Source organism: Rhipicephalus microplus, chromosome 2 (assembly GCF_043290135.1).
Source record: "Rhipicephalus microplus isolate Deutch F79 chromosome 2, USDA_Rmic, whole genome shotgun sequence".
In the NCBI taxonomy this organism is placed as follows: domain Eukaryota; kingdom Metazoa; phylum Arthropoda; class Arachnida; order Ixodida; family Ixodidae; genus Rhipicephalus; species Rhipicephalus microplus.
In genome coordinates, this window is record NC_134701.1 from 265694507 (window position 1) to 265719357 (window position 24851).

General features: G+C 45.9%; 2 protein-coding genes across 2 annotated transcripts in view; one reads left to right on the plus strand and one right to left on the minus strand.

Annotated features, from left to right (window-relative positions):
• The window catches only part of GatB (glutamyl-tRNA(Gln) amidotransferase subunit B, mitochondrial), a 453352-nt gene that overhangs the window by 67763 nt on the left and 360738 nt on the right, over window positions 1-24851 (plus strand). The window lies entirely within an intron of this gene.
• Window positions 19729-24851, minus strand: part of LOC119170037 (leucine-rich repeat, immunoglobulin-like domain and transmembrane domain-containing protein 3) — a 31888-nt gene continuing 26765 nt past the window's right edge. The window contains exon 3 of the mRNA XM_037421063.2: window positions 19729-20078. The gene's annotated coding sequence lies outside the window, so the exon portion shown is untranslated. The remainder of the gene's footprint in view (window positions 20079-24851) is intronic.

Genomic DNA, 24851 nt, shown 5'->3' on the forward strand with positions numbered 1-24851 from the left:
AAGCAAGAAAATTACACCCTTTCCCGCTAAAGGGAACCGTGTGTAGATGCGGAGCAGCGGGCGCTAATGTTTAATACACTGGCGGTGTCGTTGACGCCGTCACTCATCGCAGCGTTGCGCCGGAGAGAAACCTGAGGAGGCGCAAAGTACTCATTGATGGACTGGTGTTTTCTACTGGAATATGCCAATCGCTGCTAATGGGCAGTGAGAGACGGAATACTCCGATTGGACAATGAGACCTGCAGTCTGCTATTTGTTAACGCGCACGCTGCGAATTTTTATTTTTCGACAACGCCCAGGAAAAATATGCCACCTCTCATCGAGGTCAAAATCCTATATATGCGGGATGGCTAGTGAACGGTTGTGCAGCGTGAGCAGTCGGTTTTTAGATGCAAAGCAGCTCTTTTATTTGCAACCAATTCTTTCATTGCATCCATCGATATACCCTTGTATCATGACGTTGCATTGAGTTCTCTATACATAGTGTAAATTAACTTTTTCCAAACAGCTCTTAAACTCAAGTGTGTAACGCCGTACGTACGTGCGTCCCTACGAACGTGCCGCAACGCGTTCCCCTCGTCGCAAGTGTTGGAGTGGTGCCAAGTAGGTCACGCTGCAGCTGCGCATTGGCGTCACATTCCCCTCGCACGCTTCCTTCGCAGGTGCACGCTGACTTCACTTTCTCCCTCACCCGCAGCATGCTCGCCACAGTGCCCGCAGCTGTCGGCTCCTCCGCCCGCTCGCAACAAATTTCTCTCTCGCTTTACCCTCTCCACCACCCGCAACGCTCGACCGCACGTCGAATGTAAACACTCTTTCGGCTCGTTTATCTGCGATAAAACTGACCCGAAACTCAACTCGCCTCCGGAGTATTTGCGTTTCGAACAAACGTTTACTCGAGTAAACGCCACACTGAGTTTCGCTTCAAACCGTTCTTCCAGCACCGAAGTCGACGCCCGTTTCAACCGGGCCAACGCTGTGCGCACCGCTGCCTCTTCCCATCCCATCAGGGTTCCCTTCGGGGAGATGGTTCATAACTTTTCAATCAAGAAACTCGCAAACAGGCACTGCCTGCGTCGGCGTTGCGAGGCGAGAGAGGGGAACGCATGAGAGGAGAGATGGGGTGATGGTGAAAAGCGTTTATTATTATATTTACAGTTAAAGGTGCACATAAGGCGAGTCTGAAGGGCCCGCCTTTCATTAACACTAGGAGGAATCCCTTGTACGGTATCCCTGCAGCTGCCGCGGCGACCCTGTCTCTAGCTGCCAATGCCTGTTGGGTTCGGAGGTCAGAGCAGCTGACGCGCATGCACAATGCCGGTGTAAACGCCGCAGGTAGGAATAACTATAGGAGAGGGGTAGCGAGCGTAGGTTAGCACATGGGTTAGCAGACGCTGCCTGCGTAGGAGTTCCGAGGCGGGAGTGGGGGGAGCGAGCGCAAGCAGGTGATAGGGGACAGGTGGAGAGAGAATAGAGGGAGAAAGTGACACGTAGCTGTTGGAAGAGGGAAGAAAGAAAGTTGCGCATGTGCAGTGTGAGTGTGGACGCCACCGACAACGTTGGACATGCAGCCGCATCCAAAGGAAAGACGAAAAGAATCAGCTTGGCAGTCCTGCTCTCTATGCCTGCTTTCTATGGGTTGTACCCCAGAGAAGAACCATAAGGTTGCGCTTCCTGGCGGCAGGACGAAAGAGAAATGGGTCGCGCGCACCTGCATTGCGAAAGGTTTCTGATGTAACCTGCTTTTCCCGCTTTATTCCCATCTCTCTCTCTCTTTGTCATTTCCTTCCCCTAATAGCGACCGTAGTGGGGCAGCGTAGCGCGTCGCAGCGCCGCGCCCGAGCGCTCGCACAACAGGCGCATTCATCTTGCTGCCACCTCCGGGCCCGGCCGGCGTCTCCGAGACGTAGTCGTCGATCAAGGCCCGATCTCCGGCGGCGCAGTGGGTGGCAGGGGGAGGGCAATTTGCGGTACGTTCCGCCCGGATGGTCATGCACGCTGGAACCCTCCTGCGCCGGAGACGGCTCGGACACGGCCCGGCGCATCTGTCCCATTCCCGGGCCCCGGAGAAAGGACGAGCGCTCCTCCGCCACACGGTCGCCTCGCCGCCATCGCACAGTAGCTCCCTCCTCCCCCAACGTCCTTTTCTTCCTTCACAGTGCCTGCCCTCATTTTCCGTGTGCGCGACTCGCCTTTCGCCCTTCCATCGATGGAAACGGGGCTTTAGCCCAAGCTCTCTTCATCGAGAGCACTCCGCGTGCGTCGCCAACTGTTTGCACCAATTATAACGAGAAAGATTCGACTGGATTCTCATAGAGCCAGACGCCAATGAAATTTTGGAGATGCGCGAATCTTCATGCTATAATTGAATGTGTGATGACGTAGAATGTGTTTCGTAGTTATCGTCGAAGTATGAATGAGACTCGGCGAACGAAACAACAACAACAAAAATGGTGGGATGGAGAATCCACTTGAACTAGGTACAATTTTCTTTTCAAACGGTATCAATGTAAAGCCCAAATGCCTTCCACCAATGCAGTTCATAATAAAAAATCTAACCGATAGAGAGAATTCAAAAAATATGTGGCACAAAAGCCTTCTACATCAAGATCTTCTCTTACCCTGCCTCATCTTTGCCTTCTTCACAAGAAGTAAATAACTATCCTAGCCATAGGATTCCAAAGAGCATGTGTCATCAATATCCGCATGTTACGAACTGTGCTTTTATGAAGCAATAGCCATGTGGCACCTACAAGGACGCAGGGCTAGATTGTCGTCCTTTGCTGAGGTTTCTTTGAAAATACGACTCCGCACGCGTCACCCGTAAGCGAGAATCGGCTGCGTTCAGAAGGAACGAAGATGATTTCCGCTTTTCTTGCTGGCTGACGTGACCCATACACTTCACACTTTCCTACCTCAGCACTTCCTTGAGCTTCCTATTTTTGGTACCTTATTCATGGTATGAACTATTCATGAATTCAAACTTCAGTGAAAGTCAATATTGGTCGGAATCAATGCACAAGGGATTCGTCAACAAATTTCACTGTACCTATTGAAATATCTAAAGCGTGGAGACAAAAATGCGGACAAAGAGCAACGCTCGAAAAACAACTTATTGTCAAGATCTTTACGCTGCTGTAAATAACCCATTTGCCCGAAGAATCACACTCCCAAGCCACTGGGCTCAACTCTGCTGCAAGTGGTCGTTCGAAACAGTGTGGTACTCTCCAATTCTCATTACTTAATGGTTGAAAGCAAAGCTCACAGAGGCTGGTTACAGCCCTCTTCGGTCAATGAACTCGCTTTCAGGATAGAGCATCACCGTAAAGGAATTCAAACGAGAGAAAAAGAAACGATGTAGAGAGACGCAATGTAAGAAAGGGTGGTTATTGTTCCATTAAATTGCCTCTCAGCTTTAAATTTCGCCGGGCATGTACGTAAAAACGAGGTCTCTCGCTGCAATCACTTTAGAGTTCATTCGAGAAATGCAATTACTGAACCTAAAACGCTGATGGCGTCAAAAATCCCGTTTACCGCCGAAGTACTGCTGCCTATCACCTTGCTGAGCGCTGATAGCACCATCCATTTTCGCTGGCATGATACATGTTCTACGACTTAGATAGGCCTCAATTACATTATAGAGAGCATTGAGTGCGTCTGTACGCTTCTAGCTCAAAGGAACGTGCACGCACTTCTCAAGTTCGCACACGCACTATTGTACAACGTGAATTTCCATAAATTATATGCAATGTTCATTAAACCCCTATAAGGACTTCGCCCCGCCACGGTGGTCTAGTGGCTAAGGTACTCGGCTGCTGACCCGCAGGTCGCGGGTTTGTATCCCGGCTGTGGCGGCTGCATTTCCAATGGAGGCGGAAATGTTGTAGGCCCGTGTACTCAGATTTGGGAGCACGTTAAAGAACCCCAAGTGGTCAAAATTTCCGGAGCCCTCCACTACGGCGTCTCTCATAATCATATGGTGGTTTTGGGACGTTAAACCCCACAAATCAATCAACCTATAAGGACTTCGTTGCGGAAGTTATTAATATTGAGTGGGTGATCAATTGTTTGATTTAATAAATAATTGGTTGATTGGTTGATTGATCGAACTATATTAAGAAACAAACTCATCGTTAGGTCCACCAGAGAATAAAAAGTGTAGGGCCCTGCGTTTATTTCGCAAGCCCATTACTGTTAAATTCTACTATACCCGCATTTTGACTTACCATGAATTACAGCCCCCACAGTGGTCAGGAATCGAACCTGCAACCTTGTAACGAACGAGAAAAAAAGGCGCTGATAAATATGTGGTGTTTAACGTCGCAAAACCAGCATATGATTATGAGAGACGCCGCAGTGGAGGGCTTCAGAAATTTCAACCACCTGGAGCTCGTTAACGAGCACCCAAATCTGTGCACACGGGCCTGAGAAGGGAAGCGCTGTATACCAGGAGCCTCAAACACGCGTCCAGATGACCTTTCGCCAGCATCCCGCAGTCCTCACGCGCGTCAACGCATTCGTCCCAAGAATTTATTGTTTTCCTAATAAATATGTTCACGAGTTCCACGAACGTGGTTGACAGACGTGACTTGTCTCAAGCATATTTTTCGTGAGGCACCCCATGCGGCCGCCGCGTAATGAAACATAACCGTCAACCAAACTTTCTGTATTTAAGGATACGCACGCATATTGCAGTCATTCGGGAAATCGGTATAACTATGTTTCTTGAATGCTGACGGCGATTCCCTTCAGAAGTGATCAGCATATAAGGCATGAAAAATGCCTTCTTTTAAATGCGCCATTACCTACCATTTTGTACGACCACTGGCTCCTCCCCAACTGCTCCAACGTGCTCCACTATATACCGGTTCTTGTGGTGGAAGTCTTCATGAGGGCTACCCGTGGGCTCCGATCAGTTCGAGACCCTTTGTGTAAACCACCGAGCCACCATGACATCGGATGAATAACCGATTTTTTTTATTTTCGTTATTCAAGGGACCTCTATGCACCAAGTAGCATTTAAAAAAAATTTCCTCGTGTTTTTCTTACTTGCCTGTCTGTACACCTTCGTCTCTTCCCCTAGAAAGGGTATCAAATTAGATATTTATCTTCTGGTTAAGCTCCCAGCTTTTCAAATCACCTTTATCGTCAGTCAGAAAAATGGCCGACAATCGAAAATGCGGCCAGAGACATCCGCTAACCTAAAGGATTGCAATAGACTTCACTTGTACCACAATACGTGGCCGCAAACGGCGTTATGATGAGCTCAAGGGGAAAAAGAAAAATCCAAAACCGCGAGAAAATGGCATCTCAATAGCAAGCGCGGTTCCGTTCAGTGAGATGAAACAGAAGCACCACGCCAAATTGATAGCTTCCTTAAAGGAGAAAGCAGTAATCAAAACATCAGAAACGAGCAACAATGGACCACCAGAAATGAGCATTTGTAAACACGTAGGACTTCAGGCGACAACCAACGCTTACGTCACGCTTTCACTCTAGGCAAAAAAAAAAAAGACTATATACGCGAACATATTGAGAATTTCCTTAATGAACATAAATATTTTATGTGAACTGCTCTTTTCTTCTTTTTTTTTGCAGTAATACTTTACATGCCTCGTCAAACAAAAATTCTAGCATGATTGTGAAACAGAACATCAAATCCGCACAAAAAGAATTCCAAAAATAAAAAACTGGTTCGAAGCGCGTAAGCTGTGCGTTAATGATGATGTTATACAGCACTAGAAAAAAACAAAACACGCACACAGAAGCACACAACACAGGCATTTTTTTGCACTATGCACATCATGATTTTTTATTACATTATCAAGCACAAACTAGCCCTAAAACAAGTACTGGACGTTAAATTCGTTTGCGCCGCTTGCGTGATGAAAGCGCCATCTTTAAAAAAGTATACAGTTTATTTTTGCCATCATCTAAAGTGCCCAAGTGACTTTCCTTATACTTGAAACCGTGCAAATAAGTTCATGGCGTTTTTGAGATGATGTGTCCAGGATGACAGCTTCGTAGTAAAAATTTGTCGTTTCGCCCTATGACGATGCGCTTGAAACAATTTGCTTTTTTTATAAATAAAACGAAATCCACGGAGGTCTACTTCAAATTTCTTCAACTTGACGACCCCATTTAACAACGAATGCATGCATACTTAATATAATGCAAATAAGACGTACGGCGCAGGCCCACTATTTCCGGAACAGGTCTAATCAAGCTCATCTCAACGCTCATTTTAACATACAGATTTCTTATATCAACTTCGACTCGCTGTACATCTGTGTTATTACAGTCCTACAAGCATGCATGTGCAGCGTGAAGCCACTTTACTCTATTGATTTATTTTCATTTCACTAACATTTTTAAAGATGTATTTAGGTTCATTGCAGACATCACATAAATGAGTTGTAATGCATTCATGTGAGTAGAGCAAAAAATTATCTATATTTCGAAATCAATAGGGCAAGAAAAATTATGCATGTTTGCGATGTGTAAATCGCCGTGATGCAAAAAAAAGTAGTATATTGTAGAATAATATTCAAAAATATTCAAAAATATGAGACTCGCAATTGAGCCCCGCCGGGATAATGTAGTGGCGCGGGTATTCGTCTGCTGATCCGAAGGTTGTGGGATTGAATCCCGGCTACGGCAGCTGCATTTTCGATGCAGGCGAGAATGTTGCAGGCTCGTGTGCTCAGATTTGGGTGCACGTGATCAAAATTTTCGGAGTCCTTCATTACGGCGTCTCTCATAATCATGGTGGTTCTGGGACGTTAAAACTCGCATAATATCAATAGACACGCACTGGAGCAATATTGTTTATAATCTACAAGTCATTTCTAGCATGCGGAAGAATTAACAGAATAAAGGGGGAGGCGAAAAATTCAGTTGACATGAGGAGCTCTAATAATGCCGCACATTCACTCCAAAGGTCTTAAGCTTTTGAGGGCCTTTTGTCACCATGAAGGCCTTTATTGCAAGGCCATGCGACACAGCTGCCTTTGTTATAAATACATTGTGTTACTGCGAAGGTTTTTTTTGTTAAAAGGTTTTCGAGTTGCTACAAAGACCATAGTGTTACAGGGCCTTTCGACCCTACAAAGGTCTTAATGTTACATAACTGCCTTGCGCTGCAGCAACAGTAATGAGACCTGTCGTCTCTCTTTCTCACCGTGTAATAGCAAACCACTCACTCGCGTAGATTCTGCCCTCTAAATCCGACTTATAAGACGCCGTGGTCATGCCACGTATACATGCCCGCCTACAGATCGCCCAAAAGCCACTCGGCCTGCGGAAGACGAACGTCAAGAGAGCCCCCGTTTAGCACTATAAGCCGGTGTCACTACTCTATACATAGCACCTCCTTCGGAGGATGGAGTGTCGCTCTGCGAAAACAACAAGATGGGACAACATTTCGCCGTGTATACAGCTTGTATACGTGGGAGTTCAACAGTTCCTTACTTTCTTTTATTTGTTTCTATACTTTTCACGGTGCTCTTTACCGCGCGACGCCAGCTGAAAATAGCTAACGGAATGCGAGTGAAAAGAAGGAAAGGGATTTACTCTTTTGCGTCTTTGTTCACATAAACTGTGGGAAAATAAGCGGGGTGTTCGAGAATGAGAGCAAGAAAACCATCTGTTGAACAGAAGGAAAGAAAGAAAGAAAACAATAGAGAGAGAAAGGCGGTTAATCTCTGGTCCCGCGCGGTGGTTTCGTTGGCGGCGGTGGCGAGAAGCGACAGGCTTTTCGGCTCGCCGCCCCATACACCTCGCAGCGTCGCCGGCCATTCGGCGCCGGCCACCATTCGTCTCTGTCGCCAAAAATTAAACGTCCACACACAGGCGCTCCATATCTCACCCTTCTGACTGCCGCCGCCGCCAGCCATGACGCCGATAGGCCTTTCTCCATCACTCTTTCCTCCTCTCTCTCTCTCACTCTTTAACACCCCCCCCCCCCCCCCCCCACTGTCGCCCAACCACGCGCACTTTCACCCTCCGGGCACGCCTCGGCTTTTCGCAAAGACTGGCTTTTGTGGCTTTCAAAGTCGTTATGTCTCACATCCTCACTGGCCTTTCTCGAATTTTTATCTCTCGTCTCGACTCAACCTTCTGTCATAGGTCGCAAGATTTTAATTTTTTTTTGTTTACCTTTCTTTGGTTTTTCATTGTGTGGAGTCCCTTCTTTTCTTTTTAGCTCGTCGCACATTTTTTTTTTTCTCACGTCCGCTATTCATCTCATCATTCTGAAATACCGCATTGCTTTGTTCTGTCGAACCTGAAGGACCCGACGTTCATCTTCACATTCTTAAGTACAGATTGCCCGGCAAAATATTTGAGGATTTTCTTTAAGGACAAAGGGATGAGAAAGGTGAGATAAAATAAAGGTAGAACAATGTAACAGAAGTCTTACGAATGCAAGAGGGTTTGGGCATATCAAAATAACTGAGCGAGAAAAGTAATTATTCGAGATAATTATGTGATCAGCGCTACTGCGAGTTGGACGTTTCGTAAATAAGCGTATGTACCAGAGATTGATGACGTTTATAATGGTGTTGGCGTTGAGAAGAGTATTCATAGACGTTCTCCGAAATCGCATATTTCGTAGCTTCTCGAACTTCAAGGAAAAAATGTGTTCCATTCGGTGCTAACGTGAGAGTGCAGGTAGAAAGTCTGCAACAAATTATGAGCAATCTCTTTGAAGGAAATTACTGATCAATTATAATGTGAAATATCATTGAAATAGCTATGCACAATTCCACTGGAGCTATCTTCCTGTTATTTTTTTTTCACTTCAGGCGATTCGATAATTCAGAGCTGTAGCTAACGTGTTTATATTTTTTTTATTTCCAGTAGCTGTTATTGCCTACATGCAGTCTCCGAAGCGTGTGTCTAAATTGAGGCATAGCGGCTGCCGGTGCTTTGAAAGCAATGACGAACTGTATGTGATACGAACTCAGATGCTGAAACTCAAACCGCTTCCTGATCATACTCAAACTGCTTCACACCTGCATCTTTAGTTCGGTAATTCACGGCTACTGACCGCGATGGTCTATGGTGCTCGACTACTAGCCCCAAGGTCATGGGTTCGAATACCAGCTGTGGCGGCTGCATTTCGATGAAGACGAAATGTTTGAGGACAATGTGCATCTATAGATGTACGTGTACTTTAAAGAACACGAGATGGTCAAAGCCCCCATATCGGTGTCCGTCATAATTATATTGTAGTTTTGGGACGCAATATCACAAAAATTATTCATATCCAACCACGACGAACGCAGTTTGAAGAGGAATATTGGCATAAGCACCCGTTTGTAGTTTCTTAACGTAAATGAGATGACCAGGGTTATTCTAGAGGGCTTTTCCCGGTGTCTCAGTCTGGAACTCCGACCTACTACCAAGCCACACACCAACGTGAGGCATCGTATCAGTTTGCTAATGCCGCGAAAGTGTGCACATTGCTAAGTTGGAATGAGTGGTGCGTTTGAACGTGGCCTCCACAACCACGAAGGTCACCTAGCATTGTTTGTGCCGATAGGACTTGTTTCAACCACTCGGAAACACGCCTCAGTGATTATTTGATCGGCTGACAGCAATGTTGCCGCTAATGAAGCACCGTCCCCGTGGTCTCCCGCGATGAGCTCCGACACGCTGCCGGCGATGATCTCAGAGGTCATGCAAATGCGTAAAGGGCTCGGAAGTGTCCGTAACCGTCATAGTGAGCTCCAAGAAACGAGTTCAAAGGACGCTGAGAAACTCTAAGGCCCTGTATTTGCATGGCAAACCTACTTCATGGCGTTTCGGGAGAAGTATCGCTCTGGAGCCCACACAAACCGCCAAGACTATTTGGCGCTTCTTTAGGCCAGTCGGCTGTCACAAATGATCGTTCAAAAAAGAGCCCGCCGCCGAATTCTGCCAACATCGACGATACCAAGCGCCAGAGAGACGCCTCAAGGTCAACGATAAAAAAGAAAACAAGCATCCAGACTTCCCGGGCGCGCCGCTATCCCCCCTCGGCAGCGTAGTTTCACCGACCGACCTCCTCACATCAGCGGCCGAGCAAACCATGGAAGGTTCTCGAAGGAAAGGGGCGTAGTGATGCAGAGTGGCGTCACGTGTCGTGGACAGCCCTCGAAACGTCTCGCTCTTTCCCCAGCTTTGGCTGTGCATCGCGCTCACGAAACAATGAGAATTTTCTGATATCTAGCGCGGAAGGTATTTAACCGAGCAGCAGAGATGGGAGATAAGGAGAAGGAATGGTGCGCTAGTGTGCGTAGGGTCTTTCCGCCGTGCGGGCGAAGCCTTTTGTCCTCAGTGACAAAGGAGGAAAGGAAGAGGATTTCCACCTGAGGGGTGAAGACTCTTGCTACAGGCAGGAGTGTGTATCTACCGCCAGCGAGCGAAGACGCGTGGCAACAGCTGCACGTGGGAAGCCGACGTGTTACCGGCGAAGAAGTTAGGCGCTAGGAGAGCGGCCAATTGAAGACGCGAGGTTTCCAGGAAGAGAAACTTCGGGGGCAGCGGAACGACAACACCGCTGGACTTTGAGTGAGTGTTTCTCGGAAGAGTATCATTCAGATTTTCGTTCCAAGGACTTGGAATGAATAAGTTTTCGAACTCTTTGGTCTTTAAGTGTCTTGAATGTTCGATGCATGCGATTGCATTGTAGTGCGTCTTGTTGTTTGTGTCCGTTGTTTCGAGTGTGGCTGATTGTCCTGTGTAGTACGTTGATTAATTGGTCACATAACGTATTCAACTATTGTCGAGGGTGCATATTTGTGTATCGTTTTGATCTGCCATAATTGAGCATATAATTTTGTTTTGTTTATCAACTCTCGGCTCTGACTTGTTCTTTGGGCCACAGCCGGCGTCCGCTGGTGCGCCAAAGAGGACCACTTCTAAATTGTTCACGCTCTCATCGTGCAGTTCGGGGGGCCGATACTTCGACCCTTGGAATTAGCCCAGCGATCGCCTCCCTAATCAACGGGACCTGTGACACCCAGCCTTGGCTGTGCATCGCGCCGACGTAACGATTAGAATTTTCTGGAATCTAGCGCGAAAGGTATTTAGGCGAGCAGCGGAGAAGGGAGATCAGGAGAACTTGGAAGAAAGCTGACGCCCGCATTTGTAGGCATCAGATGAAGAAAGTTTTGCGCAAATGTGCGTAGGGTCATTCCGCGGTGTCGGCGAATGCTTCTGTCCTCAGTAAAAATCCAGGTGATGAAGAGAGTTTCCGCCTGAAGGGTGAAGGCTGGTGCTACTAGCAGAAGAAGAGTGTGTCTACCACCAACGAGCGAAGACGCGTTGCAGCAGCTGCGCATGGGAAGCCGACGTGTTACCGTCGAAGAAGTTTGGTGCTCGGAGAGCGGCCAATTGAAGACGCGAGGTATCCTGGAAGAGGAACTTCGGGGGCAGCGGATCGACAACAGCGCTGGACTTTGAGTGAGTGATTCTTCGAAGAGTATCATTCAGACTTTGTTCCAAGGACTATGGACTGAATGAGTTTGCGAACTCTTTAGTTTTTAAGTGTATTGGTTGTTCGATGCATGTAATTGCATTGCAGCACGTATTGTTGTTTGCGTCCATTGTCTCGAGTGTAGCTAATTGTACTGTGTAGTACGTTGTTTCATTGGTGACATATGGTATTCAACGACTGTCGAGTGTGTATAGGTGTGTATCGTTGGATCTGCCATATTTGAGAACATAATTTTCCTTTGTTTATCAACTCATGGCTTTGACTCGTTCTTTGGGCCACAGCCGGCGTCCGCTGGCGCGCCAAGTAGGACCGCTTCTAAGTTGTCCGCGCTTTCGTGGTGCAGTCCCGGGGGCCGATACTTCGGCCCTTGGAATAATGCCCGGCGATCGCCTCCCTAATTAACGGAACCCTGTGTGACATCGGTTTCCAAAGGCATCACCCACTGCGCGGCACATTCTGCGCGCATTCGCGCCATTCACAATCCTTTCCTTTTTTTTCTATTTTCGTTATTCTGTAGTTTTTCTTCTATTCTTCTGTTACCCTATTTTTGTTAATGTTTCGCTATTCTTTCGCCCTGTTTTTTCGGGTAGAATACCTAAGACAATAAATTGCTTTTAATGCGTATGTTTTGTTTAGTGAATCTTGACCACGTGATTCATGTCCTCGGCTGCGAAAGTTTAGGAACCAGGTTGCTTAGACACCAGAACTCCTCAATCTCTAATTTTATCTGTGTATGCCTCCCACAGTACTAGCAATGTACGGCCAGTCTTGACGTATAGACAGCATCCTGAAACCACGTCCTGTGTCTCATTTTCAAGAGCTGTATGTATAAACACATGCATACGCGCACGCACTCACGTGCACACGCACGTGAACACTCATACAAGGTGTTTCCTGTAACAGGAGAAAGTGGTTCTCGGTAGAAATGTCAGCGTGTTATCTGCGAATCAGAGAGATGGCGCGAAGTTCGCGCATGGTGCGCACTCGTCGCGATGCGTTGGCTCGTAACCTGCCCTTAGCCCTACTAGACGTAGTCACCCGTGCCCCAGTGCTTACCTTATGGCGGTGGTAGTTTGTACGCCGTGCGCTTCCGCCGGAAAGATGGTGTTCAGGTTACAGAACACGCCAAGGTCACTTCACTCGCTGCAGAGGCCCAGTTAGCGAAAAAGCATGCTATACAAGCACAGTCAAGTAACAACTGTGGCGCGTGGTAGTTCGCGCTCATGCTGTGAACACCGGCGCGTATGTGTCGTGCGTCCTTTGTGTTTGGAAATCACGTTGAGTGTCCAGCTGGGAACGTCGTTATTACGCGCTCGTGATGTGTATGTTCCTTTCGTGCTTCCTATGGGCTTCGGTAACGCGCTCCAAGTTTCGACCAGCTTGTCGTTCTTCTCCTGCTATCCAATATGTGGCTATCGTATTCATTACTTCGCCCTTGTGGCGAAAGTGTCACTTTTTTCCCTCCCACGAATCAACTAACGCAAAAAAAAAATCATAGCCCGTTTAATACGAGCGGAGTTAGAGATTTGTCGCCCGCTGCAATTGCTTTCTCCCATCGTAAAATAACTGACAGTTCAGCGGGCTCGAAACAGACCGAAAAAAAAAAACGACGTACCGCTTATTCTTATCACTAGAGAACTTGGCGGGTGAACTGCGTTCCTGATGCGTGCTTGTGCAAGTCCTCAAGTACGGTTACTATTCAATTGCGGTATTTCAACGATAGGTAGCCTGTTTGTATTTGTTGGATCAATTTCCTTATGAAGCACCTTAACTGTGTGACGTACTTGGTGCGTTTCCGACAGCCCGCTTCGTTGATTCTGCTTCCCTTGAAGGTAAACATTCGACAGATGTCTATCTGGTATGGTAGGTAAACTGGGGAAAATACTTGAACTTCAGCTAAAGCAAAACACGTGAAAATACGCAAAAACTATTTCCCTTCTCAGAAAAGACTGTGGCAACATTGCAGCGTTGTCTTGCAGGCACTCACGGGGTGGTTAATGACAACCCCCCCCCCCCGCCACTTTGTCGTGGTGCGTAGTCCATGTGCATACACCGGCGGAAGGGTTCATTCGTTGTATCTGTCACACTTATGTCACCGACCGACCGGTCGACCTACCATCCGGCCGACCAAGCGGCTGGCTGACCCCCTGGCTGGCTGATATGGGGGTATAGTGTCCCAAAACCTCCATATGACATATGATTATGAGAGACGCCGTAGAGGAGGGCTCCGAAAATTTCTACCACCTGGGGTTCTTTAATGTGCATCCAAATATGAACACACGGGCCTACAACATTTCCGCCTCCATCGAAAATGCAGCCGCCATGTGAATATGAGTATAGCATAGTAATTTAGGTACATTATTTGTAGAAAAAAAAAGAGGGAACGATATTCAACTGACTTTGAGAATTATTGGTGAATTCTAGGTCACGTGCTGTGTTTTAATGTTTGGCGCACATGTTTTCAGGATTGTGAAATAACGGTCGGCCGCGTTTTCTTACCATGCTGAAAGTGTGTTGGGAGACCCTTTTCAATCCCAATCTTACTCTAGTGCCGCTTTCTATTTTTTATGTGAGACTACCACATTAGTTGCTGAAATAAACGTCTTGTAGCGTCATGTTTGGCTTACGTTACGTTTCTTACAGTCCGGTCTACTTACAGTCTTACTGTTTTTTACAGTCCAGCCCGATGACTTCACATAGTCTGAAAAAACAAGTGTACGCTGATGTTACGCAGATAAGTGGTGTCGGTGCACTACGCTGCCCATGATGCATGTGATACCGTTCGCAATACACTTACCTCAGTTTTCCAGTCGAAGTAGACCGCAGCTTGATGACATAGCACGTCGAAGTAGAAAAAATGCAGGCAGTATAACTGCCTGTCATCAACGTTATATTGAGAAAGAACTTTCATGGAATTGTCCCTTGTGGCGACCTTGTTTTTTTTTTACTTTACACAAGGGCAAAATGATTAAGGCCTACCATTGCTATCGTCTTCGTCACTGCAACAACTGACGCTAATCCCATCTACAATAAATATTACTGAGCATTTGAAAACTGCTTCATGTTTAAACTCTATGATAGGCTGGACTGTGCCCTTCTAGATTCTACCGATTCACAGAGGCTTTCCTGCACTCCGCGATTGACGTGACACGCTTTTTGTCGTCTTTGGCGTACCGTGCGCAAAGGTTCCGTCTCTTCAACTGATGCAAAGTTCGGAAACTGCTGACTAGCCAGAGATGGTTGTGTGATCGGGGCGTGACGTCGCCATAGTTGTAACATTGGAAGGCTCGTTAAAGTGTGCGCGTTTGCGCACTCCAGTATTAGAAACTCAAGTCCGTTACGACTTGAGAATAAGTACGAGCTCCAACCCCAGTACTGCTGCACACACGTCATTTATGTGTGCCTGAGAGAGGTGGTTTTTCGTTGTGACCATAAGTACTTTTAAAGGGGAGCTGCTTAAGCCGACCGTAAGAACTTTGGTGTTCGCAGAAAAACCTCATGTGGCTATGCGCCACAAGAATCGGGTAAGGCCCACTATAGTACAGATGCGCGAGCGGTAAACAAGAACTCTTTTCGGTGAAGTGAAGCACCAGAAATACGTAAAAATGAGAGCGCGCGTGCGAGAGAGAGAAACACAGAAAAAAAGTGGAGAGAAATAGAAAACAAATCCACGCATCTCCGAAGTGAATGATGACGAGTGGGCTGAGCTAGGTCCTAATGTCCATAATGCCTACGTTGAAGTCGCCAGCCAGTATAAAGGAGTTTTTTGTGCTTCTAAGAGTTGTATATACTTCTGTCGTTATTAACATTTGTATTTGTCTATTGTTAAACCTTTTTGTTGGTTGTGTGTGTCTCCCTATCACGAGTCTGCTCGTGATAGACATGAACGGACAAGCCTCGACCCTAACATGCGTCGTCCCTTGATGCGAAAGAAAAATAAAGCGATAGAAAGAAAGAGAAAGAGAAAATAGAGAGAAATAAATAGATGCAGAGAGATAGAGAAAGAGAAAAGACTAAAAGAAAGACCAAGAAAAGGTAGAAATAGAAAGAGAGAGAGAGGAAGAGATAAAAGAACACATGAAAAACAGATTGAGGAAAAAACAGGGCAAGACAGAAGGAGAAAGAAATGAGAAATGAAGGGAAATACTGGCAGAAAAACGCACAGAGAGGGGAAGTGAAGTGAAAGACAAAGAAAGTGAGGGTGGGAAATAATTAAAAAGAATAAAATAGATATCAACAGGTACAAAACAGATATAAGGAAAAGAATGAATGTAAAAAAATAAAACGAAAAGCGGAGGCCACCAAGCTTCGTTGTTACGTCAGGCTTGATACCGCTGTTTCGAAGCTGCCATAATTTTCGCTGCCAATGCAGACACTACGCATATTAACAGTTGAAAGCACACCGGACCTGTTTAGAATATTACGCTTCCCCAAGCAATGATTCTAAAAATTTCGTTGAATTTAGCTATGAAAGTCACGTTTTTGACCGAAAACCAGTGACACCAACACCGTGCGCCAATATCGCCACTTTTTTTTTAAACACAAACAGCTTATTGCTCTCCCATAGCAGAGTACAACGTACTCTAAATTGTCGAACATTTGTTCTGAACACATTTTAAAGGCCAACTCTGGTGATTTACCGACCATGTCAGGGTATAATGGTGATTCTATGTTCCTGAGGCACTTTAGTCACAAGATTCATAGCTGAAATACTCGGCATACTAAAACATAATTCTTTTATAAACAAAGAGGCACAATACCGAAACTGAAACCCAACCGAGCGTACTGTCTACGTATGACGTACTGTTTAGTAAGAACTGGAAGTCGTATACTGGCCCCGCCAATGCGGGATATGAAAACTGTGTAAGCCGGCATGAGTAGGCGTTCGGAGTAGAGACGAGCGCGCCGAGCCGAGCCTGCAAAACACCACAGAAGAAGGAAGAAAGCTTTTTTGTGCCAAACACCGCTGCTGTCGCCTTGTGGCTGTAACGCTGTAGTGCCCCAAGTTAGCGATGCCGTCACTGCGTCATTTCCGTTGGTATTCCAAAGATGCCGTCATACGGACAGTGTTGCCTATAATTTTGGAAAGCCAGATGAGCATTTCAAGGTAATATGCAAATATTCAGCGCATATTTCAAGCATTTAGTATGGAATAAATGACGGAAATGTGCAAAGAAACGTACTCATAGAATTTCGCATTGATCCATAGACCTCGAGAAATCACCGTAGTTGGCCTTTAAGGGTGGGATAGTCATGGCTGTGGGTGGAGCTTTTATTTATTTTTATGTTGTAATGGGCTATAGTATCTTTGAATCGAACAAAACCACGAATAAAGTTCTTACCAGGAGAGCCGATCACGTCAATGGGTTGCGGTCCAAAGTATATGCATCATCTTCTGTACTTTTCACGCGATAAGCAGGAGTTTCAAAACCCGCGCCATTCGGTGAGCGAGCAGTGATGGAGCACTCGAATCACCGCCCCGCCCCGTCTTCACCGCCTATGCGGCCGGGAACAAATTGCAGTATGTTGTAGGGCATTATCAGCGCTGCTCGTGCATATACCTGTCGGTTCGTGTTTTCCTGCATGGCGTAGCACCTAAGCAGCGAAGAATAGGAGCAAAAAATGCACGCCTGTTTTCTCGCGTGCAGTGGATACTTAACAAGGTCCGCTGCTGAAAGAAGCGTAACAAAAAGAGAGGCCAGAAATGACAAGCACAACAACAAAAAAGAGCGAAAGCCAGGAACTGGTAGAGTCATCATTATGCGCCGGGCGTAAGGAAAACAAAACATTTTAATATTCGCACGTAATTTGACACCGTTTCTTCGAGAGCAAGATGGATGAGGCCCGCTGGTTCCTCGATGACCCATTGTCGTTGCTGAAAATCCCTCCCACGATCCGCGCGTAGGGTACGCGGATTAGCGCCCACCGAGGGTGCCCTTTGCCAACTACCTTACGTGGCTGTCGGGACAGAACACGCCATTTAGTTTTCGTCGTGTTTCTTTTTTGTTCATCTTGTAGTGTCGGTAGAGAGCGATGTATTGGCGCTCTCTCTCAATGTCTCCTTCCTCTTCATTATTTCTTTTCATGTTAATATCTTTCTTTATTACGGCCAACGCACGCTATTCCTCGTTATCTACTTATCTCCCTATCGCGTCGGTCCTCACTTTGCAAGTTATGCAAGTTAGGATCGTCAGCTTCCTTTCTCCCCATTCCGTTTTTCTTGAACCCGTGACACTTCGCCAGCAAAGTAGACACCTTCCATGTTTAATTAGGTGCCCCACCCTAACTTTCTTGTTCCTCAACTTTCCTCCTTTTTTTGTTTATGCTCAGAGAGAGAGAGGGAGAGAGCTTACAATAAATAACTTCAAAGACCCATTAATCCTCTCTTTTTGCAGTATCTGTTTCTAGTTCTCGGTTTTTCGTTTAAACTAGCTGTGAACTCTTTGACGAATTAAAACCCTCCCCCTTCCTTCACCCTTCTCGATAGTCTCGCATCAATAACATGACGTGACGCACATTATATATATCTCTCGCGGACGAAGTAATGCATCTTACTCGAGTAACAACGAGAACAGAAAAAAAAGAAGACGATTATGATTATTCCGGAACGGAACACGAGGGTCGATGTCACTACGTTCATTTCTCCTTCCCTGTCCCTCTTTGTCTCCCCCTTCTCCCCTGGGCAACGTCGATTCACGCGGGGGGGGGGCACAGAGGGCACTTCACTCGTAGACGAGGAGGCGTCCACTTTGTCTCAAAGTTATTGCACAGCACTCAGTGATATCCGTCAAGCGAACTTGTCATTGTTCACATTCTCCTGTCAACACAACAAACCGAAGACGCCGCATGAGCACACACACAAGCACAGAGTAGCGAATGTCATGCTTCCACACTGCTTGCTTCTTTTTTTCCCCTCTTCCTGATCTTCACAGTTTTTTCACGAAGAACATGGTCAAGTCATCATGAAGTTCACGTGTTTATTAGTCGTCGTCATTGTGGACTCCGCCCTCTAAGGCTAAGCGCCACGTCATTGATTCGCTTGCTATACAAAGACACCAGTATACACATGAAACCACGAACAAGTAGGTGCACGGACACAAAAGACAATGACGCACCACAACTGACCGTCCCATCCCCCCTCTCTTCCTTGATTCGTGGTGAAAGAGTGAAAGAGGCTTTCTTTTTCGTCAACAACTTGATAATATATATATATATATATATATATATATATATATATATATATATATATATATATATATATATATATATATATATATATATATATATATATATATATCATAACGAATCTTAATTCGGGAGAAAATCATTGTTGTAGTTGAGATCAGTGGAACTGCGGGTGCCATGGCCCGGAGAAGGCTTGAAATGTCGGGGTTCCTCAGTATTGCTGCAAACATGTATCTTGCGAAGTATGAACACTAACCTAACTAAAAGACTTTCAATGAGGTTCAGACCTGATGTGGGCTTGTTTCGCTTTTCAGTCTCACTGCCCCCCCCCCTTTTTTTTTTGTTTTTGACGCGCGTACATTTATTATGGCTGTCGTCTTCTCCTTCCTCGCACTCCATTCGTTTCCGCACTCAATGGGCATTAAGTAAGGACAATTGAGTAACCGCCGTAATATTCACGGCTTTAAAACTCTATTGCATCTGCTTTCCGTTAAAAACCTAGCACAGTATCATGAAAACAAGTAAACTTTGTCATCTCTTAGCGTACCATGTTGCAATTGCTATAATTTCTTGATGAGTATTGTCAGTCCGATTTTTTTCTTAGTTCTGCTTATCACCAACGTTAACAATTTGGCCGATAGTTTTTTTATATTATAAGTGCAGTCCCTTCCCAGTTGGCATGCATTTCTTTCATCAGATAACGACAGATTTCTTGGCTGTTTTAAAGCGTTGTATAACTTTACAGTTATCCAAATTATTTCTCGTCAGATCGTAGCTACTTGCGATCAATTCAAGGACAGCCTGTTTATTTTGTTTTTAGTTCATAAAACGCAATCTGCAACGTTTATAGAACTTGCTAAAAGGTGAATAACGAATGCCATTCTACCAATAATGCCCATTTCTTGCAGAAAATATCACTACAAAAGTAAAGCCTGGCACCCGCGTTGTTATGCGCTCTCAAAAAAAAAAAACCAAGTATTCTCATACTAACATCAACTTTCGTAAATCTCTCTTACATATTTACTTTACAAAACCTGGTCTTTGCTACGAGGTACTCCCGCAATACTTTTTATCACGTAAAATATACCTCACATTTGTATCTGTACCGCGCTTTTGTGTCGTTCGTTCGGGAGGTCTTACATTCGCGTCCTCGTCTATTAATAGGCCGATATCTTGGCGCATTCGGATCTGATCGCCGCAAGCGAGCCGTGCCCCTGGATGCCTTAACTTTTAGTGTTATGCAGTCCTCTCGATACTATTAATAGGCGTTGAACTGAAACCAGTGGCGATCCTTTACGTGGTGTTTTGGTTTTCGCCTCACTGTATAATGTCTTGATGGCCATTCGCGATGGGGATGAGCAACGGTGATCCAGCGGATCGTTGGGCAGGCATCGTTTGATCGGGCCGTCTCCTGTAAGGAAATAGAAACAAATGAGATTAGGCGAACTTCTTCACTCTTGACTATTAAATGAAGTTAGCGAGCATTCGCTCATATATAGTTTACCACTGTACGGGCTTGTTTGGGCACGGTTGTCAATGTACGCAGATACAATAGACAATAGGTCACGGGCAAAACATTCTCACATCTGCCTAAGACGACTGAAACGCGAAAGGCGTATTTTCCTTCATAGTTAACTTTATTGATAACAACCTCCTCTCCTCGCCCGGGCCGCCGAAAGCTTTCTGCGTGTAACGTGGCTTTGCACAGCCTCGAAAATCGGAAATTTTGCAAAGCTTTCTAAACCTGACGCGGTCTTGTATCGCCTCAGGGATCGGCCCGCTTTTCACCAAGCGATTATGGCGTCATCATGTGACGTCACAATATGTGAAGTCGCAGCATGCTCGCATTTTATTTTTTTGGCCATTAGTTGTGTTTTAATGAAGTAATTTGGGTGGCGTCATCTCTTAATCATAATTTTTGAGCCACTCGCGTTGACACCACCAACAGTCCCTTACGGCGTTTCATGAAGCATTAAAAGCTTCCACCATAGAAAAGAAAGACAGGTGGTCAGAACGACGTGGCCAGACCATTGCACGCATTATAAGTGTCGACTTGATCTCAGCCCCTTCTGTATCAAACATAGTGCCTCAAGGACAGCCGTTCCTCGAGTGTTATGGCTTTTCCATTGTCCCAGAACCAGAATTTTGCAGCTAGTGTTACATTGCAGCGTCAATTGAGTTTGACGTCACTTCGTTTCTTCATGAATTAGCTGTATTTAATGAGTGACGCTTTGGCAGTAACTTAGATGTACAGAAGGTGCAAGTGCTTTCAATTTGAATGACATAGCTGCCAATGCAACGCCTCACTTGCTTTTTGTGCTGTTTGTACATGGGTTCGAGAACCTGGCAGTGTAAAAGTGATTAGTGCAGATGACGTAGCATTGCTTTTGTCACAATCGTTTTCGCTGACATAGGTGATCGACACGGGCCGAGCGAGTTATACTAATAAGTTGTTGCGCGAGAGTACGGTCCCTAGGAGCACCTGGTTGGCCCACCTTCGCTAGAGGAGGCGAACAAAAATGTATTGCAATCAATTTCAGCTTCATTCTTCAGTGTATTAAAGTACATTTTATGACGATATCAGTTAACATCACGATTAACGACGAATAGTGTTTATAACGGCACAACTTCTGCATAATTTGGACGAGCAGAAACAAAAACATGCAAGAAACTTCAAATAAGGGTTTACCCTTATTGAAATTATCGCCCACTGCCTATTAAGAAAGGCAATCATTCACGCCTCAAAAAGGCGTTTTAATTCATTTTCTCGCTTTTACCTATTTTTTTACTCACCTGCGATAACAGAAAAGCAAACCATTTACTCAGGTTTGGTTAACTTCCCTACCCCCCTCTCATGTTTCTAGGCAACTCCCTAGAGCCCGTTGGCGTTATCTCTCGCTCTGTTTACGCCACGCCGTTTTGATGAGCTACAAACGCAACGATCCTGCTGCGCTCTCGTAACTATGCGCGCTAACCCGTTGCGTCCGTGACGGAGCGCCTTGCGCCGTATTGCTTATAGAGGCTTGTAAACCTCGGTTCCGCGTTTCCATCGCGGCCGCTAGAACACGCACGTTTTCACGTGATCACGTCGTCACGGGACCACGGTGGTGTGACGATGCGTACAGCCCTCGGACCAAGCGGCCCGCAACGCTGCCCAGGGCACGGTGCGTGGCTTTTACGAGCGCGGTTGTTTCTATGTAGCTCGTTACGGACGCTGTTCGCACTTGGCGGGAAATAGGACGGCACACGCGCCGCGTTATACGACAGGACCGTTTCAAGGCCGTTCCGAAAAAAACAAGCCGTGTGTGCGCCACGAGATTGGGCATCCCTGGCCAGGAGGCGTACTATCGAGAACACACTCGTACGAGTCTTCTCACGTGGTGGCGAAAAAAATGAGAAAAATCGAAGCGTATCCACGGAGTCAATGATGGTGAATGGGGCGAAGCGTCCGTCCATTCGTTCATCCGTCGTCTGTCTGTGCGTCCGTCCGTCTGTGCGTCCGTCTGTCCGGGCGTGCGTGCGTCCATCCACGCTTCCATCTGTGCTTTCGTCCATGCACCCGTCCATCCATGCATCCGTCCGGCCATGCTTCTGTCGGTCCATGCTTCCGTTCGTCCTATTGCACACACTTCTGTTGGACCAACGCCATTTAGGAAATGAGACGAGAAAGGGTGAGGATATAGCGCCATTTATTATGCTGTTTGGGAGATACTGCCGGTTAATCCTGACTCTGGACGAGGTTAGAAAAAGAGGAGCTTCGCCCTTAGAAATTAAAAGCACTTATTTTGCTGCGTCCTACATCAAAATAAAGTTTGAGTGGATGTTTTCATTCCGACGCCACTTCTACGCCTTCGAAATCAACGAATGGGTCACCGAGAGACATTCGTATTCAATTGTCGAGAAAAGGAGTGCAGGAAGTATGACGTAAAAGGAGAAGGACAGCTTTTACTGACGCAATTTTACGCCGGAAAGGGTTCTCTGTAACATATTCGTAGATCTTTTTACAAACTTCAATTTCTACGTCCACGGAAAGCTGGCGAAGGCGAAAGTTGGCGATGGTCACGAAAGATCCGACGTATATCGAACTTATTCAAGAAAAGGGTTCTTAGAATGTGCTAGTTGGTGATGATAAAAAAACTTACCTTTTATTCGCTAAAAATTTTTTGATTCATTCATTCATTTGTGGGGTTTAACGTCCCAAAACCACCATATGATTACGAGAGACGCCGTAGCGGAGGGCTCCATAAATTTCGACCACCTGGGGTTCTTTAACGTGCACCCAAATCTGGGCACACGGGCCTACAACATTCCCGCTTTCTAGGAAATGCAGCTGCGATTCAAACCTGCGACCTGCGGGTCAGCAGCCGAGTACCTTAGCCACTAGACCACCGCGGCGGGGCTAAAACGTTTTTGGGCAAGTGGGTGGGTTCCTCAGTCCAGACCTCAACTGGCCTTTGTGGCTCCCTGGGCTTGGTTGAGCGAAGCTAGCTGGCTTCCCCGATCCTTGCTAGCAAGTTAGGTCTCCCACGGCCTCAGTTGTCCCCGAAACGGGAGAATTGACGTTATGTAGGCGAAAGGCACCCGTTCGCCACGGACAGCTGCACGCGCGTATTGTGGTATTCATGTGGTGGTTTCTTTGTAAGTGAGGGTACGTGTTCATCTGTATACTTGCCGCCAATCTCGCACTTGTTCTCGGCCAAGATCCGGATGGGAATGACTGTATTTTTGTCGTTCTCCTCTTTGGTTTTCAAGTATGTCTTGTAGAGTTCGAGTTACTTGCTGATAATGACAAAACAACGCGAAATACAAGGCAGTGAAACACACATGGTGCAGCGTCACGACAGGATGCAAATAGAACCCCAAGAAGTGAAAACAAAGAGGCGCCAATTGATCCATACCAACTTATTGACAGCAGTATATTGGGGCACGGCCACTAAATACAAAGAAAAAGGCATGGCCTGCCGAAACGCTCTTTTTCGCCGGTGGGAGCGCAATAGTTCTGCGTTAGTTTCGGTCGTGCTTCCGTGAAAACACATACGCAAGCGTGCGGCAGAGCGTTAAGATAAATGGATGAGAGCAAAAAAATTATTAAACGATCACGTGTTCTTGTTTTTTTTTTTGCCTGCTTGGAAAAACGTGGTCTACTGCTGTTTGTTGCCGTTCTCAGCCATTTGAGTTGTCTGTCTATTTTGTTACCGGGCTGGGCGATTTTCTATGTGTGGGGCCTTTTCAATTATTTTTTAGAGATGCGTGATTACTCCTTGTTTCTCAAATCAAACCAGGGTGCCGTATTATCCGCCACGTATATATTGACTAAATCTGGTGTATTTCTACCTGCCATTTCACTAATAAGTCTCATTTTTATTGACGCAATATTAAAGAACGAGCTATTTCGATTGCACTATAGAACTGAAACAAAGAAAGTGCAAATGCCTTGTCTTCATATGATTCCGAATTGTGAAGTTTAGCGAGTTGGCGCTCATTGGCGCTATGAAGGAACTGTGCAGATAAAAACGAGAACAAGAAAAGAAGACACAAAGCGCTGCATTCCAAATTGAAGGCTTATTCAGATAAAACTACTAAAAAGCATAAAATAGATAGGCGCGAACCGCCTATTTCAAAAGGGACGAACGTGAGACAAAAATGTTTGTCCTATTGAGAAATTTGCGACTACCTCTGCAAGAAATCCAGCAGACTTGTTTCCTCCTATATAATGGTGTCTTTTCGAGCCTAAATATACATTGAATACCTCGGTTCGTTGTACCAACCCAGTATTTCTTCTAATTTGTCGCATTTTTGTTGCAGCATTTGCAAGTGCTCTTTCTTTGTGCTGGCGCGCATTTGGAGGCAGTGCGAGACTTTCTTAATGTCTGCATAGAGAGTTCAAGAAATTAATAAGTGTCTGCCACTCTTGCATCTTGACGCAATTTTTTACGGCACAGCAGTGTGCCGTCACGAAGTTCATGCGACGTCATTCTGCTTAGCATGTTTTTCAGCAACTTCTGCATGCACAAATGTTGCATAGCCAGGAATTCCGGAGTTTTTTTTTTCTTTTATTTGTGCGGGTAGCTCGGAAATTGTTATGTCTGACTTCTTAGCAGTTAGTCATCTGCACCGCGGCACTCAGCATGCCTTGGCCATTGCAGTTACTGTGAAACATTTGGTCCCATTAAGGACTCATTCA